The sequence below is a fragment of the Vespa crabro genome, chromosome 25 (assembly GCF_910589235.1).
Source record: "Vespa crabro chromosome 25, iyVesCrab1.2, whole genome shotgun sequence".
Classification (NCBI taxonomy): Eukaryota; Metazoa; Arthropoda; class Insecta; order Hymenoptera; family Vespidae; genus Vespa; species Vespa crabro.
Genome location: NC_060979.1, coordinates 1,196,960 through 1,217,811, shown reverse-complemented (window position 1 = coordinate 1,217,811; position 20,852 = coordinate 1,196,960). Strand labels below are relative to the sequence as shown.

The following is a 20,852-nucleotide window of genomic DNA, read 5'->3' as shown; positions in this document are numbered from 1 at the left end:
ATGAAATAGGAAATTTTCATCACTTCACTTTATTTTTCTTCGATTTCTTTCATTTTTAACATTCTTATCAATTTTAGACAAATTCCGAACATTTAACCAATACGTCGAAATTTAATTTTGAAATGTAGAGTTTTCGTTCGTTATTTGTTGTGTACAATGATAATTAAAGTTTTGAAAGGTGGAGGGAAAGGGCTCTCAACTTCTACTAGACTTTATAATTCAGTGCAAGAATGCCCTTCTTTCGTGTAGCATTTAAAAATTGCATGAGCACAAGAGAAAAACGTTTATAACTTCGATGAATGTGCGTCAATTTTAATTGTGCAAAACGAAAAATACTTCTAAAATTAAGATAAGTTTATGTAAATTTGCATTAAAAATTTATAATTATAAAATATGTTATAAAGATTTAATCACATTCCTCTACGATAATTCAACAAATTCTAAGTCTACATTGGAAAAAGTATAAAAAAACTTTTTGAGTTACACACAGTTATGGGAAATATTTTTTCATTTATTTAGATATTATCATAATTTAACAAAATAAAAAAAAACTAGCTGCAAAATATTGCACTTTAATTGTAATGTGATACTGCTAAACCGATAATTTAAATGGCCCGTGGTAATTAAAACACTAACAAATTTTTCATAATTTTTGAAATATTAAATATTTTTGTATAATCAAAATTTAAATAAATATGAAGAATTTAAATTAATATGTTACAATTTAAACAATAAAATTAATAAATCACAATTATTACGATTATAATTTGGGAATACAAAAATTTTTTAAATATTAATGTAATACTTTAATACAGAATATGTATATTTTTACTAATGAATATTTATATTTTCAATATAAAGATCAAAGGAGAAAATGAAAGGAAGGAAATGCGGAAGAGAGAATATTATTAAAATCAGTTATTTACTGCAAGCGCATTGTTAGTGTCTATGCACATAAATATAAACGACATTAACAAAATTTTTAATTCAACTAAATATATAATGTGATATTTTCTTAGTTCCCATAATGTTTTACTATTTTCTATCAGTAAAAATTCTTTGTTTTGTATCCTTTCATAATGATTTATACAGAAATATAAAAAGTTTATTATTAAGATATTACAAAGTATCATTTTCTTAATAAAAAATATTTATGTATTGCAAGAAATATAAAATTACAAAATAAAAAGTAAGGTGACAGGAAAATTCCATTCATTTTTCATTTCGTATTACGGATTATTTTTGCACATTTCACATTTCGGAAAAAACACTGACATATTCATATGTGATGATATCAGATTATTCGCAATGATAAGAGATTTTATAGTAATGAAAATTTTACTTAACAGCGTTCTAAACATTTAATTAGATAATGATCTTTCGACCTTCTGAGTATAAAAATAAACACGTAAATAAATATTTGTAAACAGGGGGATAAAATCAACGAGGTAATTGTTGATCAAGGAATTGTTAAGAGGATATCACTTTAAAAGATAGATTTATCTTTTAACAGGTTCTACAAAAAAGAAAGAACTTGATGTCTCTTTTGATTATGAAAATCGTTATCTGACTATTTTTACCAACATTTACATCATTTCTTACACCATTTCCAAACTCATCTAGAAAGCGACATGTAAATTCGAATGTAGAAGTTTTTTCTCTTTTCTACCTTACACAATATTTTTGATCGTCCCTTCTTTTCTCCTTCGAATGAATGTTTCATCCATTTCTAAAATAAGACTGATAATATATTAATTTTCGTTTAAGTCTCGTTCGTAATTTTTAAATGAATACTATTGATCATATCTCCTAACGATAAGAACATACATGTCTTAAATATGCCATTGAAACGCTTCTACAAGCATATATAAAATAACAAAGACATCTTCTTTCTTGCCTTTTCCATCCATTGTTTGTTTGTTATTAAAATTTTAAATGATTCTCTTTTTCCGAATTTTTAAAGCTCTATTAGATACATCAATCATTAAAACAAGCTATAATCTGTGTATGTTAATAGCTTCTTTTGGACCACACGTGTTTTCCAGGATACGAATTATATTCAAATATGAGGGGAAAAAAGCAAGAATGTCGAAGAAGATCAAAAATTGATCAATGAAACGCGGTGGGAGAAAAAGGATAAATGCTTTTGGTTGTTTTTTCAGTTCAAAAGTGAGCTTCGTTAAATCAACACCTACAACTGTCCTAAGGAATAAAGAAAAAAATCTCTACTCCGAATGTTCATAACTTTACTATAAGCCCGTCTATTTTAATTCTGCAATATGGAAAATAATTCTGAAAGTAACTAAATTTTATAGAAGTATACACTTAAAAAGAATCAGAATCAAAAGGTGTGTTATAAAAATTTAGTAACATTCTTTTACGAAAATTCAAGTAAATAATTACGTGAAAATTTTAAAAAGCATAAAAAGGTTTGTGAGTTACACGAAATTACGGAAAAAAAAGAAATTAAGGTATTCGGTTAATACTACAATTCAACAAAATCTAGAAGAATTAGTTGCAACTATCATAATTAAAATGATAAATAGAACGCGAAAATTTTTTTTTTAATTTTTGAAATATACAGTAGTGTAAACACGGAATGTGATCAGCTTTGATTATTCTTTTGTTAGTGGACCGATCAAAAATATTTTTATCTGACATAAACATTGTTGATACGGAATATGTAATGTAATTATCTACAGTAAATTTCCTGACACTCTTTTTTGTCAGTTTTTATTTGGTCCCCTTTAGTTTCACATAGACCAAATTTTAACTTTTTTGCAATTATCTTTTATCAAATATTGAAAATATTTCTCCAAGAATCATAATAAATATTTTTTTCCTGTCTGAAACGAAGGAAGATTAAAAAATTTGTCTAGTTGAAAGAATTTCGTATCATTTTATTAACGAGGAACATCATACGTTGTTCTGTTTGCGTAGTACCCGAAAAATTATAGGCAGACCTATAAATGATCGCAGTCGAAAACTCAATTGAATTTTCTTGTATAACTTATTCTATGATGTTCACTTATTACACATTATTATGAGGCAGATTGAACGATACATTTGCGATTGAAACGTTTTTTTTTACCTTATAGTAGATAACAAACAATATCATGAAGCATCGTATCTATGCCATGATTACTTTTATTATTAATATTTTCTTGTGAAATAATTTCTAGTGTCCGTATGAATTATTAATAATAATTTCTAATAATTTCTAATTCGTCCGTATAAATACATAATCTTTTTGATCCAATGAAGATATTCCCATTTACAATTACGTATCAAAGGACAATCCACACACTTACGGCAGATTTATAGAAATGATAGTTACGTATGTAGAATTGGTACCGTTTGAAAAGGCAATTTGGTGTCCTATCTTTGAAATAACAAAATATCGGCCGATCTATCTTTTCTACGTATATTTTTTACATTTACTACCAGCTCTTATAATCGATACACTCTCTTTGTGCAGAGATAAAAACCAAAGGTAAATTTCTCTTATCTTTTTTTCTGAAGGGAGCATGTTATAACGATGAAGAAGTTAAAAATTTTTATCTAGCGATAATCCTTTTCGTTCAAGATTACTCAGAATGTACAATAAAATTCACGAAATGTCACATCTACTTAGTCATTTTTCTATAAACGAAAAATAATTTACGAATGAAAGATGGAACGAATTGATGAAGAAGTTGACGCCCGAAGATCGTGAATTATTCTTTTGTGATATGAAGGATCTCGTTTGGAATATTTATTTTGAAACATACTTCTCATGTATAAGATAATATATCTTAAAGAATCCTATTGAAACACTTCCACAAGCTCGTATAAAATGGCGAAGGTATCTTTTTTATTGCATTTTCACTTAATTGTCCCTCTGTTATTGACAATTACTTTCAAATAATATTGATTTTTCAAATTTTCAAGGTTTTATTTGATGCATCAAGCATGGAAACTTCTTATCGCCTGTGTACTATTTATCATCACATGGGCTATGATTTCCAGACTGCTTGTAACGTTTGGATTTCCGTAAAAGAAGCAAAGATAAGCAAAAGAATGAAGGATAAAAATAATTATAATTTAGATTATTGCGAATCAATGATTTCTTGAATAAAATATATCAAAATTAAACGGTTTTTATTCGTGAAATCTCGGACAGATGTTGTGGTTTTTTCCTTTCTCCTTATATACTACGCGTTTATTGCAGATAATATATACTTATTTTTTTATATTTAATTTTTATTAAATGTTAAATTGTGACCGAATCCTTAGCCACGAGTTTCATTTCTAAACATCTTTGAAACAATGTATCTCTTTTACTGGATTTTCTCTTTCTTCGTGAAAATTAAGGTAAAACGATTAAGACAATAATTCAAAGTTCGATCGACAAATACGTATTAAGTAATCATAACTGGTAAGTTTCATTGCCTAAATACTTATTAATTCTGTATCATTTTTACTGGGAAATTCATTACTTGGACTTATTTGTGAAATGTATTCGCCATACTGATCTCAAATCCCAAAAATTTAACCAAAACGTTGAAAATTAATTTCTATATGTAAAGTTTTTGATCGTTATGAGTTGTGTATATTGACAGTTTAAGCCTTCAATGATTGAAGGGAAAAGGCTACCTACTACTACTAAACTTTATAGTTCACTGCTACAGTGAGTACATTCGATAAGAACATCTATATGTGACATGAGCATAAGGAAAGAATGCTTGCTTCAAACGTTTATAATTGCGCTGAAAGTGCGTCAGTTTTAATTATGCAAAATGGGAAATACTTCTGCAATAAGTAAAATATATACAAATTTTAGTCCCATCCCATATTTCTCACGTATTAACACATTTATAAACGGTGTTTTTCGATCGAGATGCTTAGATGAACACCTCATATAATTTTTAAAAATCTATAGGTAAATATTGAAAGATACAAATATATAAATGTATATCAATATAATAAAAATATTGTCTCCTGATATCATGTTTATAATTATTTGTCCTTTGAAAAAGGGCTGATACGATCGAAATAGAACGTTCTTATGCTAAATAAATAAGAATATTTATAAAGAAAAATAAATTGAAAAAAAGTCGGAATGGATTTTTAACAGATGTAATTGGACTTAACAGGATTGAATTGATTTAAAGAAAATCCATGATTTTTTTTTACCAAAGTAGAGAACAGTTTTCTTTATCCTGTAGTTCATATTGATATCTAGTAGTTACATTTTTATAAAAAGATGTATGAACAAGATTAATAGAAAAATAGAGACCAAATAAAAACAAAAATTGTTCTAAACAATGCGGGTTAAACAGGATCAACGAAAAATATACGTGAATCAACAGAAATGGATCGAAAAATTGTTAGAATATGAAAGCAAATAATGCGACGTAGTTGCATTGCCTGTTGATACGAATATGTAAACGGAAAAATATAATAAGAATGAACGATGCAATATTTGAGTTTATCAAGAACTCAAAAGAATACAAAGAGAAATAAGACGTTTTTAAGTTAATAAACGTAAATAATAAGATGCTATGGAAAATTTGAAAAGATAGTTAATTGTAGCACTATACCTTATATTTAACAAGTATTTCATACAAAATCATTTTCCAAAAACTGTTTTATTTTTCACAAAATCTACTGTATTTCTGGTAATCTTTCTCCAGGCACGCTTTCGGCATCATTATCGAGTCTAGTATATCGTTCATCGATTCTATTTTTAAATATGGCTGATACCTTAGTGTCGATAAATAAGGAAGCTATATTTCGAGGGAATTTGTGATTTGATAGTCCAGCAAAAACTACAAACTCGAACGCCGTTATAATAAGCTTACACATTACTACCGCAAGGTGTCACCTAGGTTATTGTTTTGATTCTTCCACTCTTCTACTAACCAAAATAAAAATTTTTTAACAAAGATGTACGTTCAACTTAATATAAGTTCTGGCTGTAAAAATAACCATTATTATCAATTAATTAAAAAAGTTGATGGTGACGTAAAATATTATTAAAATTAGAATCATTAAATGCAGTTTTGAAGTATATTAAAATGAAGAACAGATCAACACGTCATAAATGGAAGGATATATTTCAGGTTTTATTATATTATTAATAATATAATAATTTTTAACAAAATTACATATTATTTAATAATATTCCTTATTGTTATAATTTAAATCGTTCTTTTGATATGTACATGAGACAAGTATTTTCTTTGTGCAGCTTGCAGAAGGGAAGAAAACGACGAGGAAGTGGAAATGTATTTTCATGAAACAACACAAAAATGGAATCTCCTGAAATTAACATATGACTATTGTAGTTCTACAATATAAATGAGAAAATTATTATACTTTCGTAATCGTTCTATAAGGAACAATATATCATCGGACGTTCCTAAAATATATATAGTTAAAAATTAAATGAGAGTAAGTATCACAATTTCTTTTTACAAGATATTGCAAGATAGTAAAAATTAATTTACTCGCTTTAAAAAGTTAATGTCTGAAGATTTGATAGATTATATCGATTTTATTTCTTTTTAAAGCAGACATTATAACCTTATTTCAATAAAAAAATGAATTCATAAATCAAAATCTAGTATATACTCATATGTAACTAATACTCATATAACTGCAAAATTTTATTTATACCAATTAAAAAGATTTCAATTTCAGCAACAAATTATCCAGGAAAACTCGGAATTATCTACAAATGAAAATAAGCTTATCTCTAAAAACAGTGAAAAAGAAAACGAAGATGGTAATGACGATAATGAAAACGTAATGATGAAAATAATACTTTAATTGGCCATGACAAAGAAGAAAGAATGGAATGATATGAAATTAAATAATGAAAATATTGTATATACCTAGAAGATAAAGATGAAGCGACAGATGCATATTTGTTTGATATACGAAGACATTGAATTTTCATAATATAGACCAAATATAATTCGATAGATATGCAATATTAGAGAATTATGGTTATGCTAATCCTGATTGATACTTTCAAGATTTTAACTTGTATTGTAATCGAGCGATTACAAACAGATTTTCATTTATAAAATTCCTAAAATTAGTGAATAAAATTGTCAAAAATTAAATTTTCATCGCATAGATCTCGAAATAAGTTAAAAGTTATATTGTTTACTCAGATAACGATTATTAATTATATAAAAAGAGTAATACTTTACCTCTTACTTGACTAATGAAATGATTAAGAAAAACTATAGCTATAGAAATAATTGAGGCACTTAATTTGTTCTCAGTGGTATCATTCCATTTAATATTAATTAGGATCTCCATTCTAAGTATACAAATTTATTATGTTCAGAGAAATACAATATTCAAGTGGGCCACTGATATTAATGGGTACTATATAAATGGGAAAATTAAATGAAATACTTTTTAATCTAAAGTTTCTTTTGATACAAGAAACGTCCACGAATATAGAATCATCTACTTTTAGATAAATTGACAAAGGAGATAACTTCTGTGACAAAGAAATAAATGTGTAAGGAAGAAAATATGAAATTCTATAGTAAAAGACAATAAAACTGCAACAAGAGATATATTAGCTGCATGTAAAGTATCGTAATTAGATCTACTACAAAGTATGTCATTAAATAAATTTATAATTATAGTTTGTGGGAGGATTGAAATTAGCAGTAAAGGAAGAAACCTAAAATTATGCAACAAAGGAAGAAAGTAAACAAGAAGAAAAACATGAGTAGTGAAATGTCTATAAGAAAGAGAATGTCAAAAGAATGATCGACTTTGAAATTCTTAAAATTTGCGTTTTATGTATATATACATGTAAAGAAAGTATACTTTCTTGAGTTAGATTTGCCTCGCTTCTCATGTCCCGTCCTTCGATTGACTTTTGTTATTTACAAGTCGAGCCGTTGAGATTTTGAAGAAAAACGGGCATTAGGAAATAGGACCTATGCACGAGAGATTACAGAGAAATTTTATAAAGATAATATATTAAATAAAATTTAAGCAGTGTAAATAATAAACGTAAATTGTCGTTTCTTTGTTCATAGGTAAGACTGTAAATAGCAAATAATTGTTAATTAACGAATAAAGATTTATTTCTTTGTTCACAGAGAAACATATTTTTGTTTATCACCTCATCGAAAATAATAAAACATATTATAAAACGACAATTTTTGGTTTATAATGGCAAGAAAACTACAATTCCCATTTAAATGTGTGGCATCACCGAGCGACAGAAAGACAAATGTGATTGCCATAACATCTATCACAACTGAGGACAATAAAAGATATGTGTTGTCAGAAAATGAAAAATTTGCAAGTAACCACAGCGGACTAACGAAAACAGAAAGTTATAAGAGAATGAAAAAAAGCCTCAATCAAAGAGGCCAAGAATGAAGAATATGGATTAAATGCACACAGGAAATGGACAGTACGTATTTTGATGAAGATGCCAATATAATGTTTAATGATCTATATCTAGAAGAAATAGTGGAAATAAACACAGTAGAACCCACACAGAAGAAAGAATACCAAATAGATTTAAAGTGTATATCAGAAAAATTCATGATTAAAAAATTTGTATGTAAACACTCAAATGTAGACAAGGGAAGGAGTACAGGTATATGTGTTATATCCTACAGATATAAAGAAGGTTCACTAATGGAATATGCTATGAGGAAAGAAAAACTATTACTGGATATGGACAACAATATCAGTACAAAAACTCTGATGATGCTTATATCAGCAGGATTACCAGAATTCATAAGAGATAAAATAGATAGAGAAAATTGCCAAAGCTCAACAGAATTAATACAAGAAATAAAAAAAATGTGAAAATCTAAGTAAATCTAGTAAGTAAGAACAGTTTTATAAAAGAGGAAAGACAAGATAATAAGAAGAAATTTGAAGAAAAGAAACCATGTAAGAATTGTGAAAAACTAAACAAAGGTATTAGATATCATTCAGAGGACTCCTGTTGGTTCAAAAAGGAAAAATAGAAAGGAAACCAGAATAAATGGAAGCAATTCGATGATAGAAGTGGACCTATGCAAGAAACCAAAAAACGAATAACCACACCATTGATCAAAGTAAAGATAGTATTGGAAGAGAAGTTAGAGGTAAATGGAACATATGACCCAGGTTCCCAAGTCTCTCTAATAAATTTGAGACTAGTCAAAATAAAAAAAAACCAGACAGAAAATAAAAATATAATATTTTTAAAGATGATCAATGGTGTGATACAAAGAAAAGGTTTAGTAACCATTGAAGTAAAAATTTTTGATAAAAAAGAATACGTTGATGTATTTATTGTAGAAAGAAATAACTTTGAAGATTTCATTATTGGGTTAGATATAATAAAGAAATTCAAACTAACTAAAGATGAAAACTTACAGATATTTCAAAAGAAAGAAACACAAACAAACAAAAAAAAAATATAAATACATTGAATAGAAATGAAGAAATAAAAGAAGTTGAAGTATATTTTAACGAACATGTGAATGAAGACGAATTTAAATTGGATCTGAATCACTTGGACAATACAAAAAAAAAAAAAACAAGGATAAAAAAACTTATAGAAAAGTATAATTTCATATTCGCAAAAAATAAATATGATATAGGCACCGTTTCGGACTACGAAACTCGAATAGACTTACTGGTTGATAAATATTGCAGTAAGAGACCATATAGATGCACTATAGAGGATAAAAAGGAGATAGAAAATCAGGTGGCAAAATTATTAGAAAATAAATTAATTGAAGTATCTTATAGTCCGTTTGCAGCACCAATAACTCTAACATTCAAAAGAGATGAAAACAAATGATCACGATTGTGTATAGATTTTCGCGAATTGAACAAGATAGTTGCACCACAAGCTCAACCATTCTCATTAATAGAAGATTTAATAAATTAAAAACAAGAAACTGTAAATACTTCACCTCACTAGATATAAATTCCGCTTTCTGATCATTTCCATTACGTATTGAAGATAGACAGAAAACAGGATTCGTTACACAAGATGGACACTTCCAATGGACATGTCTACCATTCGGACTAAAAACATCACCAGCTATTTTTCAAAGAATATTATCCAATATTTTAAGAAAGCAGAAATTAAAAGACTTTTCAGAGAATTACATAGACGACATCTTAATTTTTTCAGAATCATTTGAAGAACATATAGAACACATAGAAAGAGTAATGAAAGTAATAGTAAATGAAGGTTTCAGACTAAAATTTAAAAAATGTACATTTGCAAAAGAATCAGTGAAATATCTCGGACACATAATAGAACACAATACAGTAAGACCAGTGTAATATAATCTAATCTCAATAAAAAATTTTCCCACTCCAAAAACCCATAAAAATATTAAACAATTTCTCGGAAAAATAAACTTCTATCATGAATATATACCGAAAAGCTCAATATTGCTAGACCCATTAGATAAACTATTAAGAAAAAAATGAGAAGTTTATATCGTCTGAAAAGTATGAAAAATCTTTTACAAATATAAAAAAAATTATTATGTTATCAACCAGTGTTGCAAATATTCGATAAGAATTTATCTATAAGAATTTACATGGATGCATCACTAGAAGGCATTGGTGAAATATTTAAACAGATACCAAGTGATGGTAAGGAAAAGCCAGTAGTGTACTTTTCAAAAAAATTGAATGATTCGCAAAAAAGAAAAAAAAGCAATTTACTTAGAAGGTGTATGAACATAAAAGCTAGAATAGATGAAGAACTTGGGGAGTTAACGTACTATTTGTCACAATATGATTTTCAAATTAAATATATTCTAGGAAAAGATAACGATGAAGCAGATAATTTAAGTAGAAATCTAGTACTGGAATCATCCGAAAATACAGAATAAATGCTAAAAATAGTTAATCTAATAAAAATAGAGGAGATAAAAACAGATCAAAAAGATTATTACAAACATCAAGAATGCTCCAAAATTTTTAACTACAGATATTGGTCCAATGGAAAAAGTAAAGAAATTCAAATACCTGGGAGAAATAATTTAAGAAAATGTTTTAGAAAAATCTGCAGTAGAAGAAAGGTTACGCAAGATGGAAATAGCTATATGGTATTACTAAGAATTTTTACAACAAAAAGTGTTTATCTAAAAATCTTAAAATAAGGCACTACGCTACAGTAGTGAAACCGGAATGCTTATACGCGAGTGAATGGTTGGTACTAAATTATAGATTAGATAAACTAGAAATACCAGAAAGGAGAATCATGAGGAAAATTTTAGGTCCAGTGAAAATAACAAAAGTATGGAAATTAATATCTAATGATGAAATTATACAGGAGCATAGAAGGCATAACAGAAACGATAAGGAAAAGAAGACTGCAATTTTTTGGCCATATTTACAGAATGGATGAATCCAGATTAACAAAAAGGATACTCATGTACCTTTGGAAGAAAAAGGCAACAACTAGCTGGATTCAAGAGGTAAAAAAAGATCTAGAAAGAAATAATATAAGTGAGGTAGAAACTATAGACAGAGAGATTTTTAGAAAGAGGGTATTAAACATGGAAGGATTCCAAGGAAGATTGAAGAAGAAACCTGATGCAAAGTGGTCTGAGGACAGAAAGAAACAGCATAGTGAAAAGATGAAGGAATATTGGAGGGAACGGAAAAGAAAACAGTTAAGTGTGAAGAATTGAAATTGGCACGTGGTCCCTAATAAGCCTCATTGAAAGAAGAAGAAGATCAAAAAGAAAATAGAACACTGTAGAGAACTAAAACAAAATTAATAGAAAAAGACGGAGTGTTCTATACAAAAAATTAGAAATAAAGAAAAGATAATTTTATTTGAAGAATTAAGTTTAAAATTAATTAACACTAGAACTACCGACCTGTTAAAATGACCAATTATATTAATTATTCACAAAACTTTTGTCTTGAAATTTTATTTAATATTTTATAATAATGTTATGATTTTTACTAAATTCATGTATTTAACATATATTATAAATTATTTTGATCGTTCACTTCAATTTTTCTAATATACATATGTGATATACCTATATATACCGACCGGTCGGTATATTTAATTTTTCTGTATGATACTTTTTTTATATTTTGTGATACTTTTTTATTTTCTTATTGGTAACTGTTGTATACAGTTGAAATATCTACACTCAGTACAGTATTCAGTCATTTTTTTATTGGCAATTGTTTTATACGATTGAAATACTTTCAATATTGTGAACAATTCTGCTGAATATATTTCTTTCAATTTATCGTTATCGTAGCTTGAAATGTAAGTAAATCGTGAATATTTTTATTATAATAAGGGAAAATATATTTAGAATATTTTTATCCAGAAACTTTACCTTAAAAATGCCGAGACGTCCGAAAATACCGAAAATTTTAGAGAACATAACAAATATAAGAGAAGACTTTTCCGATATCAATCAAGGTGATTTTGACCCTGAGATTGGACCAGCAGATATTTCAGAGGATCAATCAGCAGAAGTGTATGTTTCCTCAGACAGCAATAGTGAAGAAGAGAACATCCTGAATGTACGTAGATCAAGATATTCTTTTGAGATTGTCGTCATTTTCGGATGAGAATGACCGTGAACAAACTGAAATTGCTCCTGATGGAACTATCTGGACAAAAATAAAAGCTGGATCCACTCCAGGAAGGAGATAAATAAATAACATTTTCAAAGCAGTAATTGGACCCACAGTATATACAAAACGAAGCATAATGAAGGGCACTGTAAGTAGTGCTTTTTTTTTTTGATAATTAATCGACGAATGATGGATTATATTAGAACATGCATAAAACTAGAAGCTTTTAGAGTTCTTTGTGAAAAATGGAATCTATCTCGAGAAAAATTTTCTTGCAATTTTATATGCATATAGCATTATTATTGCTATACCTGAAACAGACTCGCAGATCAATACCCGGGAATAAACTCAAGAGAATTTAAGGAATTTCTAATAGAAAATGACACTAAACTAATTTTTACGGCTGTCAACACGCCCTTCTCCAACGGTCTGAACGAGAGACTGAATCATACCCTAGTAAACTAAATAAGATGCAGGATAAATGAGAAAGGAAAAATAAAGAGCTTGGACAACGATCGCTAAAGAATGTTTGGATAAATATAATGAAACAGAGCATACAGTAACCGGCTTTACGCCTAAATATTTGTTAGATGGCACAAACACCAACATTTTACCAGAAGAAATAAAAAGAAGAAACAGTAAAGAAAATTGGATAAGAGATAAAGAACTAGCTCTAGAAAGAACAAAAAAATCATACGAATATAACAAAAAGATATTTAACAAGAATAGTAAGAATAACCGGTTTAACACAGGAGATCTGGTGTATATAGAAGATGGCAATAGGTTGAATAGAAGGAAATTAGACGAATTGAGAATTGGTCCTTTCCAAATAGTAAAAAAAATATCAGAATCAATATACAAAATAAAAACAGGAAAACGAAAACAAGAAACTGGATTCTTCCACATAACAAAATTACTTCCAATATCAGAAGATGGAGACGAGGACTAAAAATTCTAGGAATTTTATCTTGGGAGGGAGGGGGGAGATGAAAAGAAAGTATACTTTCTTGAGTTAATAAGTATGAATAATAAACGTAAATTGTCGTTTCTTTGTTCACAGGTAAGACTGTAAATAGCAAACAATTGTTAATTAACAAATAAAAATTTATTCCTTTGTTCACAGAGAAACAAATTTTCGTTTATCACCTCATCCAAAATAATAAAACATATTATATGCATATATCATTTCTTTTAAATTTAATGGTATAGCACTGTCGGTATTAAAAGCACTAATATCAGATTCATTAAAAGACTTTAAAAAATTAATATACTTAAAATTATTAAATACAATTTTATATGATAATATTTTTGTTGTAGGCTTAGTAAACATCTTCAGTTATATGCACCTGTACCTCTGCTGACACGTTTTTCCAAATTACAATAAATTCATGGTACTGATGTGATATTGCCACATCTTGATATATCTTACATTTTTTCTCTGTGTTTCCACTGTGCAATTGCTTCTTGTAAAGGAATAGTGTTTTATCGATGAAGAAGAAGAAGAAGGAAAGGGCAGTCAGTTTTAATTCAGTAGTCAACAATCTTAATTAGAGAATGTCTGAAATGAATCTTTCCAGTCGGTTCATAACCCTGTAAATCTATTAATATATACATATTTGTGTCATATTTAATCAATTTTTACTTCTTAAATTTTATTAATTGCTAACGATTGACCTACACCATTTCTTACAAATATGTAGGAAGAGAAATAAACTATGAGAATGTTTGGATTGTCAGAAAATAAGCGTAAATAATTTTTTATTTCAAACCTACAGGTAATTTCTTTTATTTTATAGCATTTCATACTAATTACATTCGAATTGTATTTTTTCTGTGCATATATATTTCGATGTAAGTCATTTCAAAAGTATCTCAATGATTATTAATATATTACTTTATTTTCTCGTACACATGTTGATTAAGTTCTTTGAAAAATTTCTAATTTTGTGTCTGAATATACAACAAATAGCGGTTTTGTCATTTGTAAATAGTTATGTTAAATTTTACAAAATATATATAAATTATAAAGTCAATCATAAGTCATGAAATAAATTAAAATTATAAATCATTTTGTATTAGATTAAAATTTATATTTTATGGTTGTTCCAATAAAATGCAAAGTTAGGTAGGAATTGAGAGTCACTATTACGTTTCTCACAAGTGCTCAGATGGTCTGCTATTCCTATATAATATACTTCGAAGCTAATACTATTGAAGTTTCCTTGTGCGTCACTTCGGAGCCACTAGCGGAGTTCGTCAGTAACTCTCAACTTGCTTTGAGGAAAGTCCCTGGACCTTCGGCAGAGAGTGCCGTAACTTAGCTGTTATAAGCCTTTCTTCGCCGTCTTTCTCGATTATAGGATAGGAAGCCTTTGGCTGATCTTTTCGAGATTGGGCGAGAGTGTATTGGTCAAAGCAAAGTTTTCGATGTGTTCGAGACGCGAATTTCTATCCATCCTGTGTGGATGAATCTTCGTATCTAACTGAACAGGGCTTTCAGCGAGGAAACTTCTTCTTTTGCAATTATTTCTTTCTTCTTTTCGTGTTTTTTTATTTCTATAAATAGATTCTTAAATGCATTAAATAAAAACTGTTTAATTAATTTAATAAATTAACTTAATGATTGTTAGTTCGATGTTGAATAGAAAATATTTTGTAATACCTAACTGCAATAGAAATTATTTAAAATTTCTTAGATAGAATATTTTATTAGAAATAATAGATAATTTGCATATATTTTAATTTTTATTAAAATTAATTAATTTATTTAATTTTAATATTTTAATAAAATAATTTTAATAAAATATATTTTAATATTTTAATATTAAATGTGTAATATTTGTACTGGGTTTATGTAGAAAAAAACCTCAATATTATTTGTATTAATATTATTACAATATAGGAATCATAATCTATATTTAAAAAATACTAAATATTTCGGATGCGAAGCAACAATAAAGATTTTGTGTCGATGAAATAAAAAAATTTTTATATATATATATTAAATATATAAAAGGGTTAAACTTTGAAATTCTTCGTACTTATTATTTTCAAACCTACGTGATTATATTGAACTTGACGAATGGAATCTTCATAAAAGTCAGGAAATTGCTGAATATTCTATTAATTGTAAATAACACTCTGGGAAGTTACTAAAGAATTGTTAATGTAGTCGAATGGCAATATTCTTTTAACATTAATACTAAACGGTTTGCAAAATTATCACATACGTAGTTGTAACATTTGATCGTCTGAAACAATATATTATTTGTGTTTTCAAACATAATTAACATAAACTTCAATCTAATCGTTTCATAGTATTACAATTCATTCACAAAAAAAGAAATTCATAAGAAATAATATTGAATAACTGGAATAATAAAAATACATCTATTATAAAAATAACAAGCTGCAATAATATATTTTCATCGAGATAAGGAAATAAAAAAAAGAAAAAGAAAAAGTTGTATCGCCGTTTGATTCAAAAAAATCTCTCTTTAAGTAATATTAAGTCAATCTAATCTAATATTAAGTCAAAACAAAACAAATGTCCAAACTGTTCGAAAAAAGAATTCCTCCAAATTGTATTGTGAACCTCTTCAACCGCACGTGTTTATTATTTTACATCTCTTATTCATATATGGAACGTTACAAGGGTTTGTAAACCATAGCGCACGTTGTATTTAATTATAGTTCAATTTTTTATTATATTTTGCGTTGATGGTGACCTAAAGAAAAGATCGAAATGTTCGCCGTATTTGTTTGTATGTTAATAAATTAAAAAAAATGTATTATTAAATTAATCAAATCGTTATATAATATTAAAATGTATTAATATATCAAAAAGTATAAGAAAATGTTCTCCCCCTTCCCCAATTACCTGGCATGGCCCTAAATGCCCATTTAACATTATACAAATTTTATTTTTATTATTAGACATTAACGATACATAATGGCAGGTTATTTTATTTGATCTTATTAAATTATAATCAAATTAGATTAATCAATTATCTAATAATCAAATAATTATTATAAATATAATCTTATTAAATCAAACGCCTGGATTGATTTTTCATCGTAATTCCACGTAAATCATAAATTTTCTTATATAACTTAAAAATTTTAATTATTTACTTGACTTATTTATTTGAATTTTTATAGAAGTGTATCACTAAATTTTCATATTACGCATAGTTATGATTTTTTTTTTGTTCTTAATACATATACAAATTCTATTCACCTTTAAATGTATTTTCAATTTCACTGAATTAGAAATACACTCGAACAATAAAGTATCAAGATTCAAGTCGAACATCCTTCTTTTTGTTCTCTCGACAGAAATATGTTTCTCGTATGAAGCTCGCGTTTATACTAATAATAAGCAGTAAAATCAGGTAGACAGGTAAATCAATTAGTTAACACTGACCTCTTTCCCTATGCGGTAGGACATGATCGTGTACCATACCGTCTTCTCTACACGCACACATTTCTACCTCTACACGCACAATTTCATAATTTTAATCGATTTACAATTATGAAAATCATAGGGAACATAGCTTCAGGAAATTCATAAATAGACCGATATGAGACATTTATACATGGCAGGCTCGTTAACATTTCACGCACAAAGCAGGAATTAAAATTCTCGATACCACATATATAGTATACAGGGTGTCCCACACAATTGGAAGGGATTAACCTTTTATACAATTTAAACAATTGAGAATAAAAAAAATATTATAAGTTAATTGGTATTAAATGTAGTTAAATGTTATTAAATGGTGCATAATACGCAAATAATTTTATGTAATTATGTGGATCGGATCGTCAGAAAAATACAACTGCATTTTTTATTTTAATGGAAACTTATATATTTGACTGGAACAATTGATGTAATTTTTTATGCTCTACATAAAAATATTAACATACTTATGTTCTAAACTAATACGTTAGAAAATTATCTTAATTAAAAATTTTTTGAATTATTTAGGTCTATCGCTGAGTGTTAATGAACGGGTAATGCCATGGGTAATGAATACTTATTAATGAAAATTTTAATCTTACATTAATATGAGTGATTAATATTAGTTGTCGGTTTGTGTTCACCGGAAAAAATTTAGAAAACTTACAGTATATGACATCCTGTATATGTTTTTGTTTTTACCTTCTTATTTTATTCTCTCGAATTAATCGGAACGATCTTTAAAAAAAACTTGAACTTCATCGCATTAGAGACCATTCCGTTGTTGTGTTAATACAATTACGAAGCTAAATCTAAGAGCGGATGACAAAAAAAAACCCGTATGAATACGATAGAGAAATAGAGAAGATCTTTACGTGTCCGTTTATGTTTACAATTTCAGGATGTAGAAATGATTGAAGTGTTGTTTAAAACAAACGGACAAGATATGACCGTTGTAGAAAAAAATTATAAAGAGATTGACTTGGTATCAGGTGGATTTATTTCTTGATATTTCCAAATAAAAAAAAAATTTGTTTATCAAAGAAATGAACTCATCGTAGAATCACTTAGTTGTTTACTTTTCATTGATTATTATGTCATACTCATTCAAATTTGATATTCTTTATTTCGATTTACTAGTATATAGTATTTGATATATTCCGTACTTATTAGCTATCTAAAATTGATAAAGAAATTAGTTTAGCAAACCTGGAATGTATATAAAGTTACAAAAAGTCGTTTTTCTTGAAGTAATATGTATGTTAAAAAGTAATAGGTACGTAGATAATTGAATCAAAAAAGAAAATAATATATATATATATATTTTTTTTTTATTTGTCAATTTATAATTGTCTCTTATCAAATATATATTAGTACAATAATATGTCTTACTACAATTAATAAATATAATAATAAAATGTTTAAATAATATGTAGTTTTATTTATCATACTCTTATATAAATAAATATATCTTACTATAATAATAATAATGTTTATTATAATTATAAATTATTATTAAACGCTTATTAAAATGGTACAAGTGCAATTAGACAGAATACAAATGTCAACTATAGATTCGAATTTGAAATAAAATCAAATGCAAAAAAAGCAAAAAAATTTTTTTTTCAAATTCTAAATAGATCAGTTTAAACGATATTACTTGATATTACAAAATTCGTGCACTCATTGTCAATTAAATAGATTATGCATGCTTTTATCTTTTCTCATCATACATCACTATTTTATTTATTTATTTATTCATTTATTCTTTTTCTTTCATGGAATAAATCAAAAACGTCCGATTGTTTAACTAAGTAAATTTTTAATTTATTTAAATAATCTTCCTCTTTGCATTTGAACTTGCGGACGAATCCAAGGTAAAAGGAAACATTGTAAGATACTGTGAAAATTAATTAATGTATTAATTAATTCGTATGTTTCTTCATCGAATTCGAAATAATAACGCGACTGTTAATAACACATGCAAACAATGAATGTATGCATGCAAAAAATATTTTTTCTCTCAAGTTTTATTCTCAAATGATGATAAGAAAAAATTATACATAAATAATGAAAAAAGCTTTACTGTGTCATAAAAAATATATGTCTATCGTTTATTTATAATATTCACAATAACAAGTAAGAAGAAAAAGAAAAAAAATCGTTGATGGATTTGAAAAATGGTACACTAACGATTTAACCGCTGCACTACGAATTAAGTTATTTTGAAGCAGCATGAGCAAGTTCTTCAATTATAATTAATTTTTTCTTCGACAAAATGGCCAATTTTTTCGGAAATCGTCAAGTGTTTACACCTAAGAAAAAATACGTGTCTGCTAATTTTCCGTCCAATTTCACTGTGTGAAAGCTCATCAAAATCGGAAGCGACTCTATCTGGGATTTTCTTCATGAGGTTTTGATCATGGCGGACCAAGAGAGGGCGGTGTTATTAGTGAAATGATCTAATAGGTTGAACGATCATGATAAATGATTAATATAGTATAACAATGAAAATCACATTAAAGATATTTTACGATAACATCTTTTGTATTTAACATATTCTATTTCATCCAATTAATTACTTTTTATACGTTTAGAGATCGATATGATGGTAGTACCGATAAAAGTCGACGAAGAGATAAGAAATGGTTGCTGCAAAAATCGTCTCGAGAATTGGTACATCAAACGAATAAGTGCCAATTGATACGCAATTCCGACTTCTTTCAATTTCTTTATATTCATGAAAATCAAATTGTCTCTGGTCAAATAATTCTTACTATAATTATAAGCCATCTTTTTATTAATAAATATAATAAGTATGAAATCTTATTATATAATAATAAGGTTTATAATAATTACAAATTAAATGGTACTGGTACCATTGGATACAATATAAATCCCAATTATGGAATAGAATTTGAAATAGCATTAATTATAAATAAAATGAAATATAAATGAAAAATAAATCACTTTTCCATTATTTCTACATTGCACGAAATTAGTAAGTTTGTTATTCGTACAAACTTAAGTAGTTGCATTTTGCAATATTTAACTATAGACTTTTGAAAATTATATGAGGTATTGATCTGAGTCTCTCGACCGACAAACGACGCTTATAATTGTGTTACTATATGAGAAATATGACTTTGAAAGAATTCTATTAAACCATCATTTTTAACACTAAATTAGTTGGCGTAATTTCGGTCAAAGTGTTCAATTTCAACTAACTTGTTGCAACAGCCTTCTCCTATACGTCAGCATTTATCGTCATTCCCATCATTTCTGCTCTTTCAAATCGATCTGCAAACGTATAGATGAACATAAACCTGAAGATATTAAAAAATTCTTATCTCATTAAATTGATTGATTCTTTTCGATTGTTTTTCTTTCTATTTTTTGAATCGAATTTTTCCATTCATCTCACATTAGTATGATAGAAGATAGATTAATGATTCTATTAGAAAAAACATTAAAAAAAGAAAAAATATTATAATCGAATATTATTTACGCATTTTACAAGGTTATGACATTATTCTTCTTCGTTTAATCGAGCGAGCACAAGATCGTTATTAAATCCAATTGGATAAAACGTAATCATGACAGTTCTTACACTTACGCCTCTATAATATTGTAAAATTATAAATAATGAGAGAATCGTTTGATCTGTGAGCGTTTGTAATGTAATCTATGATGGTAACTAAAAAGGTCATATATTTCGTGTAAAAAGTATTTACTTAATAGTATAAAGTCACTTCTTTAGATTAAATTTGCATATGTATTGTTCTTT

The 20,852-nt window shown here is 27.2% G+C and overlaps 1 protein-coding gene across 1 annotated transcript in view; it reads right to left on the bottom strand.

Annotated features, from left to right (window-relative positions):
* Nucleotides 1–20,852, bottom strand: part of LOC124432358 (fatty acyl-CoA reductase wat-like) — a 71,697-nt gene that overhangs the window by 34,975 nt on the left and 15,870 nt on the right. The window lies entirely within an intron of this gene.